Raw genomic sequence first — 19196 nt, forward strand, 5'->3', positions numbered from 1 at the left:
GCTATTATGGGCATTGCTGCTATAAACATTCAGGGGCACATGTCCCTTCAGATCACTACATTTGTATTTTTAGGGTAAATACTCAGTAGTGCAAATGCTGGGTCGCAGGGTAGCTCTATTTTCAACTTTTTGGGAACCTCCATACTTTTTTCCAGAGTGGCTGCACCAGCTTACATTCCTACCAACAGTGTAGGAGGGTTCACCCCAAAATAAAGGGGATTTTTAAATCACTATCTCAGAGACACTATTGTCTCCAAGCACTTCCCACCGCTATCTTCAACTGACCCTGGTTCTTCCTGCAGCCTGCAAGCTGGGAGCTCAGAACAGCTGACACACTGATGTCCTGGGGGTCCCTCATGACCTACAAACTCTTCTTTCTTGGTATATAGAGCATTTAAGATTTTAAAACTTAGTAACCAACATTTTTAAAATGAGAAGGTTCACATTAAATGTGGATTTCTGGCTTCTCCGGAATAAACAAAATGAAACAAATCTAACTCAACGACCACACCAGATCTGCATTCTCCACGTGGAAAATGAGACTGCCCTCTTTAGGGCAAGATGCCTTCCCTCCTTCGCTCCCGCATGCTCGGTCTAAATTACTTCTTTGTCCCTCCTTTTTTAATGCCTTAGGGACATCTAAGTTTTGCAAGCCGGCTCAGAGCTCTCTCTGCATCAAAACTTCCTTATTTTGCATCTCATTCCCTCAGGCCCTGTTTGATGATTGGCTAATCCTGGGGTTGGTAACCTTGGATGCACCACAGAGCCTCCAGGGGCCAAAGTAAAAAATCCCTAAGTAAGGGTGTGCCCCTGACCAGTTAAATCAGAATCTCCGGGTGGGAGTGGGGAGTGGGGCACAGGCCTAACAGGAAAAAACGGAGCAAAAATCCAACTTCCTAGGTGATTCCAATTTGCATCTAGGGAGGTGAGCCACTGGGCTAATCTGCTAATTTAAGAAAAGGTTTTAGTATGCAATAATGGTTTAACAGCCTCTCAGATGACTTTTGTTTTTCAAGCATTGCCTGACTGGGTAAATGATGTGGAGATTAAAGGCAAAACAAAAGAGTGTTTTTGGTCAGGTGAAACTTTTACTTGATTCTCCAGTCAGTGTGGGTGGGGGGTTGGACACTCAAGTTAACTCTCATTTCTATAACTAGTCATATTAGAAGATTTTGTTATTGTAAGAAGCATGGATAAGTCACGATGCCTTTAAGGTTTTACATGGGGCTTTTCTTCTATTTTTAAACAGCAAGATTTTTAATCAATGGATTTTGGTTGCTATCGAGCCCTGTGGGTTCTGGCAATGTCCCTGGGGTTGACAAGTACAAGAAGTTAACAGTGGCTTTTTAAGAGGTCATAAGTGGCCAAAACAGCAAGACAGGAACATGTGTTGGCAGCCATCCATAAAGATGGGTGGCACGAATTGACAAGACATTTGCTTCTCATCACCGGCAGTTGAGATGGAAGCTCTGGAGACGTTCTCCAGTGGGAATGTCCTCCTCCCGAGTTTTTTGTTCCAGGCTGTTCACAGAAGGCTCCAGGTGGAGCCCCCTCCCACCTCGTGGGCCTGTCCTTGCAAGGTTCCTTTGAACGTCCCTGCTTCAGAGACCCCAGGCTCGTCCTAATCAAAGCCTAGAAGAAGGTGCTGTAGGTTGAATCTCACCTCCTGCGACCCGAACAGGCAAACAAATGGCACCCCTGGGAAAGTACGAGTGCAGCCTGGCTAGAACCCTGGGCCACCGCTAGGACTAAGCGGGCACCACGGGGATAAGGCCGGCGGCCGCACCCGAACAGGCAAACAGGCGGGGCGTTCACCGCACCTGCAAACCGCGCGCCTCTGCCGGCCCCCGAGCCCCCCCTGCATTCCCGCAGTCCAGCCCACCCGGGAGGCAAGCTGCAGGCGGGGTCGCAGTGGGGAGGGGGGTCGGCGGCGGCGAGGACCGAGACACCGCGCGAGGCAGGGGAGGGGGGCGCGGCGGGCGGCGGTACTGTCCAGGGGGAGGCGGGCGGAGGGAAGGCGCTGCCGCCGCTGCTGCTGCCGCCTCTCCGGCGGCGACACAGACGCCGGGAGCGGCCGAGGCGGTGAGTCGCAGCGCCTTCCCTCCGATTCTCCGGATCCAGGGTACATAGGAGTTGCAGCCAGGGCGGGTGTGCGGGGGCCGGCGGCGCCGAGAGCGGCTGCTGGAGAGGGGACCCGCGCGCTCGGGGCCGGGCGGGCGCAGGGGTGGGCGCGAGGAGCCGCGCGGTCCTGGGGACCCGGTCCCCGCAGCCATTCCCGGGGCAGCTCACCCGGTCAGTTCCCTGTCCTGCCCTCAGTGCCGCGTAGGGAAAAGAAAACAAAGCCAAAGACCCCGAGGATGGGTGGCAGGAAGGGAGAGAGCAACTTTGCACACCGACGCGCTGAGGCGCGGGGCGGGCAGGATGGGGGCGCGCTGGGTCGGAAGGGGGCGTTCGTGCGCCTGGTGGCCCGGGGACCTCTGGAGCAACCCTTCGGGGCGGGGGCTGGGGTCGAGGGCACTGCAGGTTCCAGGGCCTGCAGAGTCGGCCCCCCCGCCGAGAGGCTGCAGGAGGTGTGTGTGGGGAGTGGGGCCCAGGGGAGGGGGCTTTCGGAGCCACCGAAGGCGGTGGTTGAACCCAGAGGAGGAAGTAGCATGCATTTGGGTCTCAGAACCTGAAAGATTTTCGTCTCTTGCCGTCAGGGACTCGGGAAGGGGTGTGCTGGGGAGATGTGTCTGAGTGTTTTTCAGTGCATACCGATTTATTTTTAGCTCCCAGAGAAGCAGGATGTGCAAAGTGGGTTGTATCGGCCCGGGAGGGGCAGGAGGTCTCCCTGTCCGCAGGAAATACACAAGTTTCTTGCTGCAGATGCTTGCTTTAACTTTCAAGCCCAAAGAAAGCCGGCCATTTGGCTCTCGGAAGATCTCCCCCCCCCGCTGTGGCCACTTTCTTCCTGCGGGTCTGTCTGAAGCTGCAGGCCAGGCCGGTCAAGTGTGCTTCTGCCATTAAACACGGGCCCCAAAGGATGGTTCTGTTCGCAGGGTGTGAAACACAGAAGGGGGGCTGCCAAGGTCTCGCTTGCTGAGAAGGAAACCACACAATCTTGCTCAAAGTTTTCCTAGCTTTGTCTGATTTAAAAATAACAGACTTAAGCAGCTGTATCATCAAGGGCAGGATTCTAGGTCCAGGTTTCTCAGACCCAATTGGCAATGCTTGTGAGGTTTTTTGCTCTGTCTGGGAGATGCCAGTGTTTTTGGGTCAAATGCAGGGTGCAGGGATTGCAGAGGAGAAGGAGGTAGTGTGATGGTGGGAGTGTGGGTGTATGGGAGGGGGACCACTGGGAGTGGTCTGGGGAGGGGCTTCCTTCAGAGGAGGAGGCTCAAGAACCTGAAACCCAAATGTTCATTCAGGTGCCTAAGCCAGACCCTTGGAAATTACCTCTGGAGTTTCTCCCATTTCAACCAGTCAGCACCAGTCCTGAGGACCGACCCTCTGCCTCTCTCTGAGTGTGCTAGGTGAGGGGGCTGTGAGGAGCATGGGCTGAGCAGCCAAACTGTTCTGGCTGGGACCCAAGTAGCCCGGTGACCTTGGGCTCCATACTTAACTTCTCTTCCTGATCTGTGGCATGAGGTTGATAATCCGTACCAAATGTATCTCAGGTTTGTTGTGAAGATAACATGAATCAATACACAGAAAGCACTTCCCACAGTGCCTTGTCATTAGTAAGGGCTGCAGAAATGTGAGCTGTTATCACTGTTGTTGTGGTTGATTAACCCTTCTCACAGCGGCTACTGTCACTGGTATAGTTCATGTTGGTATCACTTGCCTGAGTTGCTCCAGTTGCCTTCTTAACTGGGCTTGCTCTGAATCGGGATGCTCTTGCTCCAGCCTATTCTCCAATGTGCCAGTAGATTGCTCGTTTGGAAAACAAAAATCTACACCGGTGACGCTGCTTCATTTCCTTCAGAGGTTTTCCGTGGCTTTCAGGGTAGAGTTGGGACTCCAGGGAATTTCATGACCTCACCCTTGTTTCCTCCCCAGCCTCATCTCCAGAGCCTCTCCTTGTCAGCTCCTCCCACCCTTCCTCGGCTGGGTGACTCCTGTGAATTTTTCCCTATTCATCAGCAGCAACAGTGCCTACCGATATGAATTTTTCCCTATTCATCAGCAGCGACAGTGCCTACCGATAGACCTCTTGGCAGCCCCCCCACCCCCGCGCCCCCAGATAACTGAGCTGCTCTTGCTTCCTGTGACCATAGTACCCCGTGCATACCCCTCCCAGCGCCCTGCATTGTCATCTGTGTATGTCTTCCTCACCTGCAAGTGCCTTGAGAGATGGATTGTGTCAGTAAATGTTTGTCGAATTAATAAACGAACGTCAAGCAAAGTTCAGTCCTTTTCACTAAAACCAGAAACAAACGTGCAGAATAATAGAAATACCAAACCAGTCTTTAGTATAATGCTGTACAATAAAAAAAACTCTGTGAGATACTAAGGAACCAGAAGTTGGTCAAAAGCAATGTGGCATACTATCTTGGAACCATTTCAGACCCTTTAGACTGTAAAGGGTCAGACTAATAATGGGGAAATGTAGTGATTTGAACTCTTCCCTTCTTTCCCTGATAGAAAGGTGGGGCATCTCTTGGGCTGGGAGGGGTGGGAATCCAGCTCTTTTTTTTTTTTTTTTTAAGATTTTATTCATTTATTTGATAGACAGAGATCACAAGTAGGCAGAGAGGCAGGCAGAGAGAAACAGAGAGGAAGGGAAGCAGGCTCCCCACCGAGCAGAGAGCCCGATGCGGGGCTTGATTCCAGGACCCTGGGATCATGACCTGAGCTGAAGGCAGAGGCTTTAACCCACTGAGCCACCCAGGTGCCCTGGGAATCCAGCTCTTTGAAGAGGTTGTGCAGTGACTTTGGTTCTGAAGGCAGAGGTGAATGTTACCACACACAGGGGCTTTGTAGATGGTCCTTGGATTGTGGCTTCCCCTGGAGCGCAGATTTCAGCTTGTCCTGGAATTTGTATTAAGAGGACAGGAACTATGTTACCATCAAAGCTCCTCTGTTACATATCAGTCAATTCAGTATGTTCTAGATGCATTTCTGTCTGAGGCAGTGTTTCCAAGCATTCCATTATTGGGTTCTCAGGAGCTGTGCAGAGGGAGCTAAGATGGTGCCCCGTTCTCAGGGACCATCTCAGAGTCTGATTTCAAGGCTCCAGAACAGGGAGTTTCGTATAGCAGAGGAAACAAAAATGCTTTTTACATTTTGTAAGGGTTGTAAACAAAACAAATCAAAATATGAAGAAGACTATGTAATGGAGACCATGACTAAGATACTTACTACCCAGTTCTTTATAGGAAAATGTCGCCAACTACTATTCTGGAGCTGAGACCATTGGTTTCTTTTCTTTCTTCCTTCCTTTCTTTCTTTTTTTTCTTCAAGTTTTTACTTATTTATTTGACAGAGAGATACAGCAAGAGAGGGAACCCAAGCAGGGGGAGTGGGAGAGGGAAGCAGGCTTCCTGCTGAGCAGGGAGCCCCATGTGGGGCTTGATTCCGGGACCCTGGGATCATGACCTGAGCCGAAGGCAGGCACTTAATAACTGAGCCACCCAGGCACCCCTACTGGTTTCATTTTTCATGTCATCTTTGATTGAGTGGTAGTGGCCACCTGGAGAGCTGGGTAGAATAGGAATCCAAAGCTGGATCCAGGCTCAGCATTAAAGAGCTCTGTGATCAATTAGTGATGTCTGTCAGGGCATGGGATTAGGAAGTGGGGGCCTATAATTTTTATTCTTACTATCCTTCTATCTTTATCACCATGAGAGTATCATGGAAGGATAATGAAGGCAGAAATCAGGGAGAAAACGCATGAGTTAAAAGTCAACCTAAGAAGAAGCCAGGAAATTTTTACCACTACCATACCATACTGGTTAATTTTTACTACCATTAACATTAGTAGCTTCCATTTATCCAGTGTGTACTGTGTATGTACATAAGGATCCCATTTAAACTTTGTAGTAATTTTTTCAGGAGATACTTATTATACTGTTATACTATTATTCTGTTGCAAGTGTAAGATAATTTCAAGTAAAAAAAAAAAAAAAAAAACATTATTTTGGCTTTTATAACTCCTCAGTCCAGGGGAAGATACTTCAGGTATGGTTTGATCTAGACCTTAAGCATCATTACCACGGATTGACTTCTCTCTCCATATTTCTTGGTTTCCTTCTTGAAGTTGACACCATTTTTAGGTTCCATTTCATCATGGGCTTAAATCCAGCCTGAAAGGAGAGACTCTATCCCAGCATTTCTTGCAGTGCTATGGCTTTATTTGCTTTGATTGGGTCCAGCGCCTCTTCCCGTGGCTGCAGTGCCACACATCAGCTGAGCTTGGGCTTGATCAGGTTTTAGCCCTGAGCCATAGGTGAAGGGGCAGGGAGCAGGGTAGTTCTCCAGGAGAACACTGTTGGAGAACACTGTTACACTGTCACCAGGAGACGGGCCAATAGATGATGGATTGCAAAGCAACAGATGTCCGCCATAGTACTGCTAACATTCACCCTTCAAAGAGGAGGGAAACAGGTTTAGTAACACTCCATAACGTGCCCAAGGACACATGGCTAGATAAGAGCGGAGTTTTAATTTGAAACCCACAATTTATATGCTTAGTAGAATTATTTGTGAACAGAACAATTTTTTTTTTTTTAAAGTAGGCTCCATGCCCAATGCAGGGCTTGAACTCTTGACCCAGAGATTAAGAGTTTCTGCCAACTGAGCCAGCCAGGTGCCCTGTGAACAGAACAATTTAAAGTGAGCTTAGTAAAAAGTCCTAATCTCTTATATCTGAAAATATAGCTAACTAACTTCAAGAAATGCTAAGTATTGGCAGGCTGGAAGAGATGAGGAAAAGGAAGACACAGACTTCATTGGCTGGATTTTTACTTACATTTTCAACCAAGATTTTTTAGCAGTTTCCACATGTTCAGCATGTGTTAAGTTCTAGTGGTGTAAGATGAATAAGATCTAGTTCCCTACCTTTAAGAAATTTATATTCCATGAGAAAGTGCAAGACATAATTAGAGGACAGGTTGACTGGAATGAGTGCGATGTCGGGGGAGGTACAGGAGCAGAGCCCCCTTGATGGGGACAGTGACCTCCCTGTTTGTTTCCCAACACATCCCCATCACAGTGCTTTGTGTGATAGGCAAGCAATAAGTGCTTCCTGAATATGCTATTTTTTCTTATTGCAGTTAAATACAAATAACACAACATTTACCACATGAACCATCTTTAAGCGTCAAGTTCTGTGGCATTAAGGACATTCACATTGTTGTGCCCCCCTCACCACCATCCATCTCCAGAACTTTTGCATCTTTCCAAACTAAAACTCTATAACCAGTATACAAAAACTCTCCCTCACCCCCCCACCCCCATCCCCCAGCAACCACCATTCATTCCTCTTTCTGTCTGTAGGACTTTGACTACTCTAGGTACCTTGTGTTGAGTGGAATCATACAATATTTGTCATTCTGTGACTGGTTTATGACACTTAGTGTATTGTCTCCCCGACTCACTCATGTTGTGGTATATGTCCAAATGACCTTCCCTTTTGAAGCTGAATAATATGATATTGTGTGTCTACACCATGTTTTGTTTATCCATTCATTCATCAGTGAGCACTCCAGTTGCCTCCCCCTTTTGGCTACCATGAAGAATGCTGCTGTGAACATCGACGTACACATATCTGTTCAAGTCCCTGCTTTCAGTCCTTTTGGGGATATGCCCAGAAGTGGAATTTTGCTGGATCATATGGTAATTTTGTTTAATTTTTGGAGAAACTGCCGTACTGTTTCCTACAGCAGCCACCATTTCACATGCCCATCAACAATGCACACGGGCTCCAATTCCTCTCTATCCTTGCCAACACTAGTTATTTTAAGTTTTTTTTTTTTTTTTTTTTTTTTAATATAATAGCCATCCTAGTGGGTGTGAAATGTTTAATGTAGTCTCAAAAGTAGATTGGGATCAAATTAGGAAGGACAGTAGTAGAATCTGAATTTCATCCAGAGGAACTTTTGAGTGTTTGTTGCCCTGTGGCGCTGGCATGATCACTCCCTCACAACAGAGAGAGTGAAGCGAGGAAAGACAATGGAAGGGTTAGGGGGTTATTTTAAATATTCAGATGAAAGAGAACCTAATGGTTTTCTTCATGTGTGTACAACCGAGGATATTATATTTATTGCCACACTAAATGGTATTGGCCTTGGGGAGGAAAGGTGAATGTGGCGCCGAGCTATCTCCTGACCAAGGATGGGCACAGACGAGTGGACTGCTGTTGCTAATAGTGACAACTATGATTACAGATGCCCTGATGCTCTTTCTGTGAACATGGCATGTTCTGACATTAACTGAATCAATTCTGAGAAATCTTTTAGAGGGTTTCTGCCGGGGTCCCACTAGCAGGCCAATGACACACTCCTAGGGTCTAACTGAAGAAAGTTTAGTGAGGGGACTATTTACTACAAAGATGTGGGCAGCCTTAAGGGAAATCGCCAAGAGTGGCCAGCAATGCCTTTTGGTCTTCACTGCACCAGCCCTGAGAGGGTGAGGTGAAAGAGAAGTTTCTGGAATGGCTGTTTAGTAGAGGAACGCAGCTTCTGCCAAACAGTGGCCTGGCACAGAGGCATGCAGGTAAGTGAGTCCCCAACCGCTCTTTTTTCCCCTCTCTGATTTCTCCTGGTGCCTCCCAATTGTCCAGAGGGCAAGAAAACTTGTTGATATAAGGGCTCGATTGTAGGTAGAAGTCAGCCTCCCAGGGCTGAGGGAGGACGCTGGATATGGGGAGGAAAGCAGAGAGACTTCAGCAGGAGGGAGCGCTCTGATGATCCTTATTTCACAGGTGAGGGAACTGAGGCATCAGGAGGTTGAATGACCTGCCCGAGGTCACCAATACGTTGTGGGGCTGGGATTCAAACCCAGTCAGAAACATTTACAGTGTACATCCAGTCAGATCTGGAATGTTAGATTTTCCCCAAAGCTATGTGTTTTGATTCTTTGGAAATAATCTGATCTGTACAAACTTGGCTTGGTTGTCAAAAAGTACAGTAAGTGACTGCTCAGAATTTCCCCTTTCCCCCCAACAAAGGCCAACATGTATTTCATATGCACATTTCATAACTGAATGATTATATTTAGATCAAAAAAATCTTTTCTATATAATTGGTGGGGGTGATAACTATGTCCTTGAAACACATGTGAGAAAGAAGTTTGTTTTGTTTTGCTTTTAGTGGAAAGCTCCAAAGGACTAGACGATGTAACTTGGCTGCTTAAACATTAATGAGACTTTGGGCGATGTTAGAAGAGTGTCCAGAGCAAGGGAGATGGTATTTCTTTCTGTGCTATTTTGGCAGGAGGGAATGAATGCAGAAAGCAGTGTCTCATGTGTGGGGAGCCCACCTCCCCCAAGGCATGACTGAAAGGCTCTCTAGCCAGAAAAAACTCTGTGGGAACCCAGCTATTGTGGTCTACAAACACACGAAGCATTGCATCAGAGAAAAGACCTATTCTGGGGTCAGAAGTCAGCCCCTGTTGCATTGGTGGGCCTCATATTTTCCATGCCTGGAGGCTGTGAAGCTGAGGCCAGGGGTGAACCATGTGGCTGAGGGTTTAGGTTAGTTTCCTGTGGCCTCTGTAACAACTTATCACAAACTGGGTGGCTTAAAATAACAGAAATGTGTGTTCTCACCGTTCTGGAGTCCAGAAGTCCAGAATCAAGGTATTAGCACGGCCAAGCCTCCAGAGGCTTCGTGGGGTTGAATTTTTGCTTGCCTGGTCCAGTGGCTGGGGGCTGGGGGCATTTCTGGGCTCAAGGCTGATTCGCACCCATCTCTGCCTTGGTGATCACGTGGCCTCCCCTCTTGGGGTGTCTCTTATAAGGACAGTTAGCATTTGCTTTAGGGTTCACCTGGGTTATCTGGAGTTATTTTACTTCAAGATCCTTAATGACCTTGGCAAAGATCGTTTTGCCAAATAAGATCACATTCACCTGTTCCCAGGGTTAGGCGGTGGATGTCTTTTGGGGGGGGGCCACCATTCACCCCAGTACAGGGCTCATGACAGTACACTGGAACCCTTAATCTTCTGGTTCTGTCATAATGCCCCTTGATTTGATGTACTTCCTGGATTCCAGGTTCCTTGACACAGTCGGCGTTTGGTAAATCCTTCTGATTTGATCTATTGAAGTTTTATTCTAACTTTAAACAACAAAACACTTAAAATCTACCATCCCTTATTTCTGACACGGAGAGGTGAGTGAAAGAGGCTAAAAAAACCCAGTTTGATCCCTGCCTCGGATGGAAATTTTCTGTGCTTTGCTTTGCCCTGTGGCCTTGGAGGAAACGAGAAGAGATGGGCCCTGTTCTGGCTTCTCACCTGGGTATACAATCTCACTATGGTAATTACTCTGAGGAAGGCTAGGGAGGTTGGGGTCTCTTGGTCTCTTGGGAAAGGGAAACAGCAGTAGTGTAGGCTTCAGTTTCTAGGCTTTTGAAAAGCATTAGCTTAGAAATACGGTTTATAAGTGTTGCTGGCCCATCGACGAGGCTTCTATGCATGTGTTTTCCAATTTTAGTATATGTGCTGCCGAAGCAAGCACTATGCATGTGTTTTCTTTTTTTTTCTTTTTTTTTTTTTTTAAGATTTTATCTATTTATTTGACAGAGAGAAATCACAAGTAGGCAGAGAGGCAGGCAGAGAGAGAGAGGAGGAAGCAGGCTCCCTGCCGAGCAGAGAGCCCGATGCGGGACTCGATCCCAGGACCCTGAGATCATGACCTGAGCCGAAGGCAGCGGCTTAACCCACTGAGCCACCCAGGCGCCCCTATGCATGTGTTTTCAATACCTTGTCCCAGACTGGGGCCAAGTACGCGGGGCCCAGGCAAGGTCAGAGGTAGTTTTCGTAATTACCTGGCTAATTTGAAGACCATATCCCATCCAATGGGGGACATCAGAGAGGCCACCCAGGACATAAATTATTCAGCTTGGTTGTCTGCGTTGATCTCGTTAACTGGATAAGAGCCCCAATCCATTCCCTCTGTGCTGTGGAAAGGCTGTCATAATTAAGTTCCGTTTCTCTCCAGGGGGCAGCTGAGTTGGGTTTCTCAGCCACTTTGCTGTTTGACTTCAAAAGAGAAAGAGGAAAGAAAAAAAAAAAAGGTAAAGTGTCCCCTCACTATTATGCTATATATTCTGCTGTATCACTGTGACTCTGGTTAATATTAACTTTGGGTCTGTTTGCTTTGAATAAGATACTTGGAATCTTGTGATACTTACCAGAATTTAGTCTCACCGGCTAAAGAAATGGTTTGCCTTGCCCAAGACCAGCTACTTAATTTGTGAGGCCCAGTACAAAATGAAAAAACTGTGGGCCCTTGTTTAAAAATTATCAAGGATTTCGGGGTGCCTGAGTGGCTTAGTTTGGCGTCTGTATTCGGCTGGGGTCATGATCCCAGGGTCCTGGAATGGAGTCACACTCCTTGTTCTGTGGGGAGTCTGCTTCTCCCTCTCCCTCTGCCCTTCCCCCTGCTTGTGCTCACTCACTTGCTTTCTTTCAAATAAATAAATAACGTCTTAAAAATTTTTTTCAAAAAATTCAAAATGGTGTCAGCAGAGCATTAGACCAAGTGTGGGGCCCTTCTAAGCACGGGGCCAAGTTTAACTACAAAGGACACTTGGCTGTGAACTGGCTCTGGCCTCACACCTAGGCTGAGGATGACATCTTCTTGCTAAGGTAGCACTTTCCAGGTTACTCTGCCTCAGTTGGGAGCACACACTTATGCGGGGGGCAAGGACACAGCGAGCAGGCTGGGCACCTCTTGTTGGCTCTTCTGTGTCCTCTTCCCTCCCTCATCCACCTGCTCTGTGTCCCGGAGAAGCATCAGGGGCCATCTTTGTCTTTGATTTCTGATATAATATGGCCAGCGGTGGGTGGGTCCAGCCCACCACTGGGGAGTGGGGGAGGCTGTTTGTTTCCCCTGTTCCCTCTGCTGGGTTGCATGCTACAGGTTGGCTTCCTCTGTGCGCTGAAGGCTAGAGCTCCTGCCAGGCGCCTTCTCCACCCGGCCACCTTCTTCAGAATTCCTTTTTGCCTCCACCCACCCCCGACCCCGCACACAGAGGCCTGAGGATGGTAACAGCTTCCTGCTGCTTGACTAAACCCTTCCTTACTCTTTTCTCTGTAGCCTCTCCAATAGGAGGACTCCTCAGTAGGATAAACCACCCCCCCACCCCGTTTCCTACCCGGGCCCTGGCTGATTGAGCCACCCTCTGCCAGGGTTGGAGCACACCTTGCGCTGCTACCGAGGAGAAAGAGAAGCTGAGAGCTCTCCTAACCATGGCGCCAGGACCGGGTCAGGCTGCACCAATAGGAAGTGGTGCGCTTTGGAGTCAGGCATTTGAATTCTCTGGTAACACATGGACGATTCTAGAGAATGAGCATAAGGACAGTTCCCTTCTAGGATTGTTTTGAGTTTGGAGTGAGATCACACGTGTGTCATACCTAGCACAGTCCCTGGTATACAGTAAGTGCTCAGGAAGCATGGTGGCTTTTAGCACAATTTCTATGGAATATCTCACTCAGGGGGATCCACAGTCTACTTTGTCTGGGATCTGAACTGCTCCACTTAGCGGCCTGGGCTCTGGGAATGATGATCAATTTTTCACTGCTTCATTATTGTTTGGGGTCTTATTTCTGTCTTTGCCGTCAGATTGCAGCATTCTGGAAGTCAGGGATTCTAGCTTGTAGAATTTTTTTGAACTAATCTAAGTTCTCAACCTAGTTGCTAGCGTGTTGTTAATTGGTCAAGAAATACATCTTGGTTAAATGTAAGGGAACCCTGTAACTTATTGTGCACACTGAGAAACTTTTGAAAGTGAAAGAGGAGGTTTCACCTGGGTGGCTTAGTTAAGCCTGTGCCTTCTGCTCAGGTCATGATCTCAGGGTCCTGGGATTGAGCCCCACATTGGACTTTCTGTTCAGTGGGGAACCTGCTTCTCCCTCTCTCTCTGCCTGCTACTCTGTCTACTTGTGATCTCTCTCTCTCTGTCAAATAAATAAATAAAATCTTAAAAAAGAAAACAAAGTGATTAATGTAAATATCTTTAAAAAAAGAAAGTGAAAGAGGAGTATTGCTTTTTAATAATTACAGCAACACAAGAGGCACAAACACGGACTGTTTTAGGCAAACAGAAACATAGAGTCACTGGGGCGCCTGGGTGGCTCAGTGGATTAAGTCGCTACCTTCGGCTCAGGTCATGATCTCGGTGTCCTGGGATCGAGCCCTGCATCGGGCTCTTTGCTCAGCGGGAGCCTGCTTCTCTCTCTCTCTCTGCCTGACTCTCTGCCTACTTGTGATTTCTCTCTCTGTCAAATAAATAAATAAAATCTTTAAAAAAAAAAAAAAAAAAAAAGAAACATAGAGTCACTCCAGTTAAGTGGAGCTTAAGATCGTCCCTGCCCCCCCCCCCCCAGATAGTTTTCCAAATGTTATTTTAAAATTTGTCAGCCTACCCTCTTTCATATTAGTCTGCCTTGGGCTTATTCAAAACATGACATTTTAAAAATGTAGGAAAAGTACGTTTAGCCATTCCTAGTAGTTTTTTGGCCCCAAATTTGAGGCAATGCTTTAGGGCTTCTTGTAGAAAGACCTACCTTTATATCTTATTAGCCTACTTTATACTGGAGACTTACTTATGCGACTTTCTTCTGTACTTGCCTTTTTTCTCTTAACATACATAGTCTAGTTATTGTCCTTCTTGCAATAGTGATAATAGTGATCACTTATGTTCAAAGATGGCAGAAATAGGTTTATATACATATATTTTCCCGAACATCTCCATCTTTGTATTTCTGGTTGCCTAGGTGACATTTCCAAGAGAATGCATGCTAATCTGCTATTATTACAGCAGAGATAAGATGGAAACTATTTTTAGGCCCTTTTATACCTTTCCTTTTCTCCACCAGACCATTTAATTGGTTTATTTCTTCTCTTTCCATTACTGGAAGGCCCTGTATAACTTCCTCTGGTGCTAATCTGGGGGCTGTAACTTTCTGAGAAGTGATGGAGTAATTCAGTCATTCTTCATTCGAAATTATGAAATCGGTACTGATTGTCTGTTTGCTCTTTGCTTACAAATTGTCTAAGCGGGGCTTGGGCAGGAGAGATGTTTGGTGTAAATTAAAAAGAATGTGGGTGCACTGTCTAGTTCTGCAGAAGCAGGAGCATGTCCACTCTGGAGCCAGACTAGCCTGGCTACCTTCAGTCTTCATGTGGTCAATTTCAAGTGCGCGACCTCCCGGAACTTGCACCTTTAAGGAACGACTGGCGCAACCCTGGTCATGTGTGGTGGGGTTGTTGTCAGGGTTGAGAAGGTTAAGTGGGCTAACACAGGCGAATGCGAGGTGCAACATCTCCTGTACAGAAATTATGCTGCCGGCGTGGGTGTTCTTTTATAACAAAGGTCAAGTGCACCACCATTCAGAAGAAATAATGTCACACAAACTACTGCAAATACTGGAATTTGCTAAGGAGGTAAAGTTGCGAGATCATTCTTTTTTTTCACTAAAGTTTTTTTTCTAACATCTTTTACTAACATTTTCTTTTATCGGCATTAATATTTGGAATTTTTCTTTCAGTATTTAAGATTTTTATTTTTTAAGTCATCTCTATACCCCATGGAGGGCTTGAACTCACAACCCTGAGATGAAGATCAAGAGTTGTTTGCTCTACAAACTTATCCAGGCTCTGATTGTTTCATTAGTTTTATATAAAGATACATGTGATGCCTATCTCTGAAGCACCGTGTACTAAGAGTGTTTATCTGACCATTTAATGCATCCCAAGGGGAAATATTTAGCCTGACTCAGTATTGGGGATAGGGCCTGAAATAGTGCAGTAGGGATCTGAGATTATTAATTTGGATTGTATGGCAAATGTGAGAGGAGAGATGGACTTTAATCTATTATTATTTAAAATTGTTTAATATTGGGGTATGGTCCTGGCTGGGGTTCCTTTGGTTCTCACACTTTTGCACTGTTATTCTATTTAGATGAATAGATTTATCCATTATCACTGAGATTTAGCATTTGATAAATACAGTCAATTGCTGCATCATTGTCTTGGATTTGTTTTGCTGCCTTTGAGGATAGAGAAAGGAGGAGGAAGCATATAGATGGACAGACGGACGAACACACACACACATTTCTTTAGATATGTGATCTAAAATTTCTAAAAGAACATTTGCAAGAAGAGCTCTTTGATGGGGTTTTGTGCTCTGACTTGTTGGAAGGGGTGGGTTGCGATGTGGGAAGCCTGTGATGTTGGGTTCCCACCACTTTACCCCTTTGGAAGACATGACAGCCACTTCCAAGCCAGGCCAAAGGACAAACAGTGAAATTAGAAGTCAGTTCTGGCCTTGGAGGTTTCTTGAGACAGCAATGGGGAGACTTTTTTTTTTTTTTTGCTTTAGATTTTTTAAAAGCAGTCATTTAAAGAATATGTTCCACAGACCTTGGCCACTATTCCCTCCATACCTTCAACCCTACCATTATAAAAGTAAGGCATTATCATGAAGTAAGATTTGCATACTATAGAAAATTAGAAAGAAGAAAAAAATGTTACCATAATCCAAATAGTCAAAGGCAAACACTGTTAATATTTGGAATATTTCCTTTCATGATTTTTATGAAGAAATATTTTTCTTAGTAATGTTAGTCATTTTTAATATAAATTTAAAATTAGTTTTTCATTAACCATATACCCTGAGCTGTGATATTGTGATATAATAGGAAATATATATTAAGTCTCTGTCCCCAGTTCCTGGCACAGAGCTCCTTGAAAACCCTTGGAATTTCTGAGTGATAAGAGTAGGAAGAGTGTCCTTTATCATATAATTAAACCCCTTTCAACCACATCTGCATTTATGCTAAAGGGGTGACTCTAGGAAGAGAGGGGCATGTTGCCAAAGGAACCAACCATGTGATTAGAGGGTTGAAACTTTCAGGTCTGTCCTCTACCCCCAGGAAGGGAAAAAGGGCTGGAGATGAAATTCAATCACCAGTGGCCAATTATTTAATCAATTGTGTCTACATAATTGTAGAGCCTCCATAAAATACCATATGATTTCACTCATACGTGGAATTTAAGAAACAAAGCAAAGGAGAAAAGGAACAAAAAAGAGAGGCCGAGAAACAGGCTCTTTTAAAAAAAAAAAAATTATCTATTTGGCAGACAGAGATCACAAGTAGGCAGAGAGGCAGGCAGAGAGAGAGAGAGAGGAAGGGAAGCAGGCTCCCTCCTGAGCAGAGAGCCCAATGCAGGGCTCAATGGGGCTTGATGGGGCTCGAGGCTTTAACCCACTGAGCCACCCAGGCGCCCCAAGAAACAGACTCTTCACTATGGAGAACAAACTGATGGTTACCAGAGGGGAGGTGGGTAGGGGGGTGGGTAAAATATGGGGTGGGGATTAGGGAGGGCATGTGTAATAAGCAACAGGTGTCGTAGGAAAGTGTTGAATCCCTATATTGTACACCTGAAACTAATACTACACTGTATGTTAACTAACTGGAATCAAAATAAAAACTTAGAAAAAAGCCTAAACAGTGGGGTTCAGGGAGCTTCCGGGTGGCTGAACGCATCAAAGCGCAGGTCAGGTGGCTTGCCCAGAGAAGCCATGGAAGTTCCACACTCCTCCCCCCATACCTTGTCCTAGGCATCTTTTCCATCTGGCTGTTCCTGAACCATATCCTTTCATAATAAACCAATAATGAAGCAAGCAAACTGTTTTCCTGAGTTCTGTGAGCTGTTCTGGCGAGTTATTGAATCCGAGGAGGGTGTTGTGAGAACCCCTGGTTTTTAGCCAAATCGGTCAGAAGTACAAGTATCTGAGATTTGTGACTGGCATTTGAATTGGGGGGCAGTCTTATGGGACTGAGCCCTCAGTCCGTGGGGGCTACGCTGACTCTGGGTTGTTAGCATCAGAATTGAATCTGGAGAGTTGGGGAATTGGGTGGTATGAAGAAAAAAAAAAAAAAACCTCCCGTGATTGCATCAGAAGTAAAATATTGAGAGTAAAAGAAATGGAAGTTTTTAATTCTGTGAGGATTTTATATTTCGTTATATATTCTTTGTAGATAATGCTTAATTGGGCATACAATATTTCATCAAATGGATATGCCTCAGTTCACTTAGCCATTCCATGATGGGTCATTTGGTCAGAATTTTAAATAATTTCTTCTGCTATTATTTTTGTACAAAACCTTTTTCTCTATATGAGATTATAGCCTATGATGTATTTCTAATGGATTTACTAGGTTGGATGTTTGAACTTTTATTAAAAATTCTCAACTCACTTTGCCATTTGCTTTCTAAATGGAAATTTGGAAATTAATTTGGAAATTTGAGGAGTTCATGCTGTATGACTGTGTTGGTTTCATCTGTCTCTTACCTTGAATATCATCACTTCGAAATTATTTTTCTAATTTGGTCCCCAAAATACTTTATTTGCCTTTCTACTTCTTTGAAAACTAGTGGGGCTGAACAGTTCTTTTTCAGATTGTATACTAGCTGTCTTTCTTCTTTTCTTGATTTTCTAGTCTCTGTTCTTTGCCTTTAGATGTTTTTTTGCATCAGACATAATTTTTTTTTCCAAATTATAATTCAAGACAAAGATGCATTAAGGGCTTTCCTGGCCAGTCTTTACTCCTATGCCTCCCTGGTGGCCAGTGTTAAAGGCCTAAGGTGTGTTTCCCCACCTTTCTCGTTGTTTGAGCGTCCAGTCTTTTTAAAGATGAAAGGGGGCTCACTTTTTATTATCAAAACAAGCATATTATACACATTTTTCTGTAAGCTTGCTTTGGTTTTCACGTAAAATATACCTCATGGGTATAAGGTCTTTAATAATATGTAATAAAATATATTTGGCACATTTGCTAGTTATTTCCTTTGTGAATTGCTTGTACAATTGATACAGTTTTCAGTGGTTAACTGGGCAAATATTTCACTCTGATTTCTTCCAGTGATAGGACAGCCTGCTCCATTCTTTCATAGGGCTTCATTAGTAATCAGCTCTGCTTTCTACTGGTTTTGAAGAGTTCTTCACCTTAAAAATCCCATATTATTATTTAACACAAATTATAATTAATTTTGGTGTAGAGCAGGGAGGAAATGAGGAGGAAAACTGATTATTTTTCTCTTTTAACTTGCTAACCAATTGTCCCAGCACACTTTGCTAAATGGTGTTTCTTTTTTTTTTTAAAGATTTATTTATTTGAGGGAGAGCTTGTGAGTGGGGGAAGGGACCAGGGGGAGGGAGAGAGAGAATCTCAAGCAGACTCCCTGCTGAGGAGGAAGCCTGATGTGGGGCTCCATCCCACGACCCTGAGATCATGACCTGACCTGAAATCAAGAGTGGGATGCCTAACCAACTGAGCCACCAAGGTGCCTCCTGGTGTTCTTTTTTTTTTTTTAACCTTAACATAAAACAAATGACTTTTCTTATTTGTGCTTTTTTTTTTTTTTCCCAACTATAAACGCATGGCGTTGTAATCAGAAGGGTCTTTTCCAAGGGAAGGACAATTTTGCATTTGCCTGGAATGAGTTGGTTACACTGAGAATAACTTGGTCGAGTCAGGCTCAGATTTTGCCTTGTGACATGCATATCCCCTTGCAGCTTGCCCCTGTGGTCTGGGAAGCCTGGAGTGTGTCTGTTCATCTGTCTCTGCCTCGTTGCCACCAGGTGGTGGGGCCACAGATGTAATCTCATTGTAGAGGTGAAGAATGGAGCAAATCTCAGTGAGTCACTCAGGGTTACTCCTGCTTTTGCATTTGCCTGGAATGAGTTGGTTACACTGAGAATAACTTGGTCGAGTCAGGCTCAGATAACCGTTCGTTATTTTCTCTCACGCTATCTGTTGTTCTGTTGTTCTTCTGATTCCCTTTTATACTGTTAAATGTATCTTTGAAACTTCAAGTTTGATCATCACATAGGGGCTCTCTGGAGGTCACAAGGATAGTCTTGCCTCGAAATAGGCACTCTTCCGGGAATATTATTATTATTATTATTAATTTAGTAAACATTTGTTGTGTGTCTGCTGTGTTCAAGGCATTCTGCCGGATGTAGGAAGTAGAAGGTGAATAA

General features: G+C 45.2%; 1 protein-coding gene across 2 annotated transcripts in view; it reads left to right on the forward strand.

Moving 5' to 3' along the window:
* The first annotated feature begins 2013 nt into the window (after window positions 1–2013).
* Window positions 2014–19196, forward strand: part of NCALD (neurocalcin delta) — a 386963-nt gene continuing 369780 nt past the window's right edge. The window contains exon 1 of one of the 2 annotated variants that reach the window (XM_082722759.1): window positions 2014–2082. The gene's annotated coding sequence lies outside the window, so the exon portion shown is untranslated. Of the gene's footprint in view, window positions 2123–19196 lie in introns of both variants that reach the window. The other variant, XM_082722760.1, reaches the window with a different exon arrangement.

The sequence above is a fragment of the Mustela nivalis genome, assembly GCF_964662115.1.
Source record: "Mustela nivalis genome assembly, chromosome: 2".
Lineage (NCBI taxonomy): Eukaryota > Metazoa > Chordata > Mammalia > Carnivora > Mustelidae > Mustela > Mustela nivalis.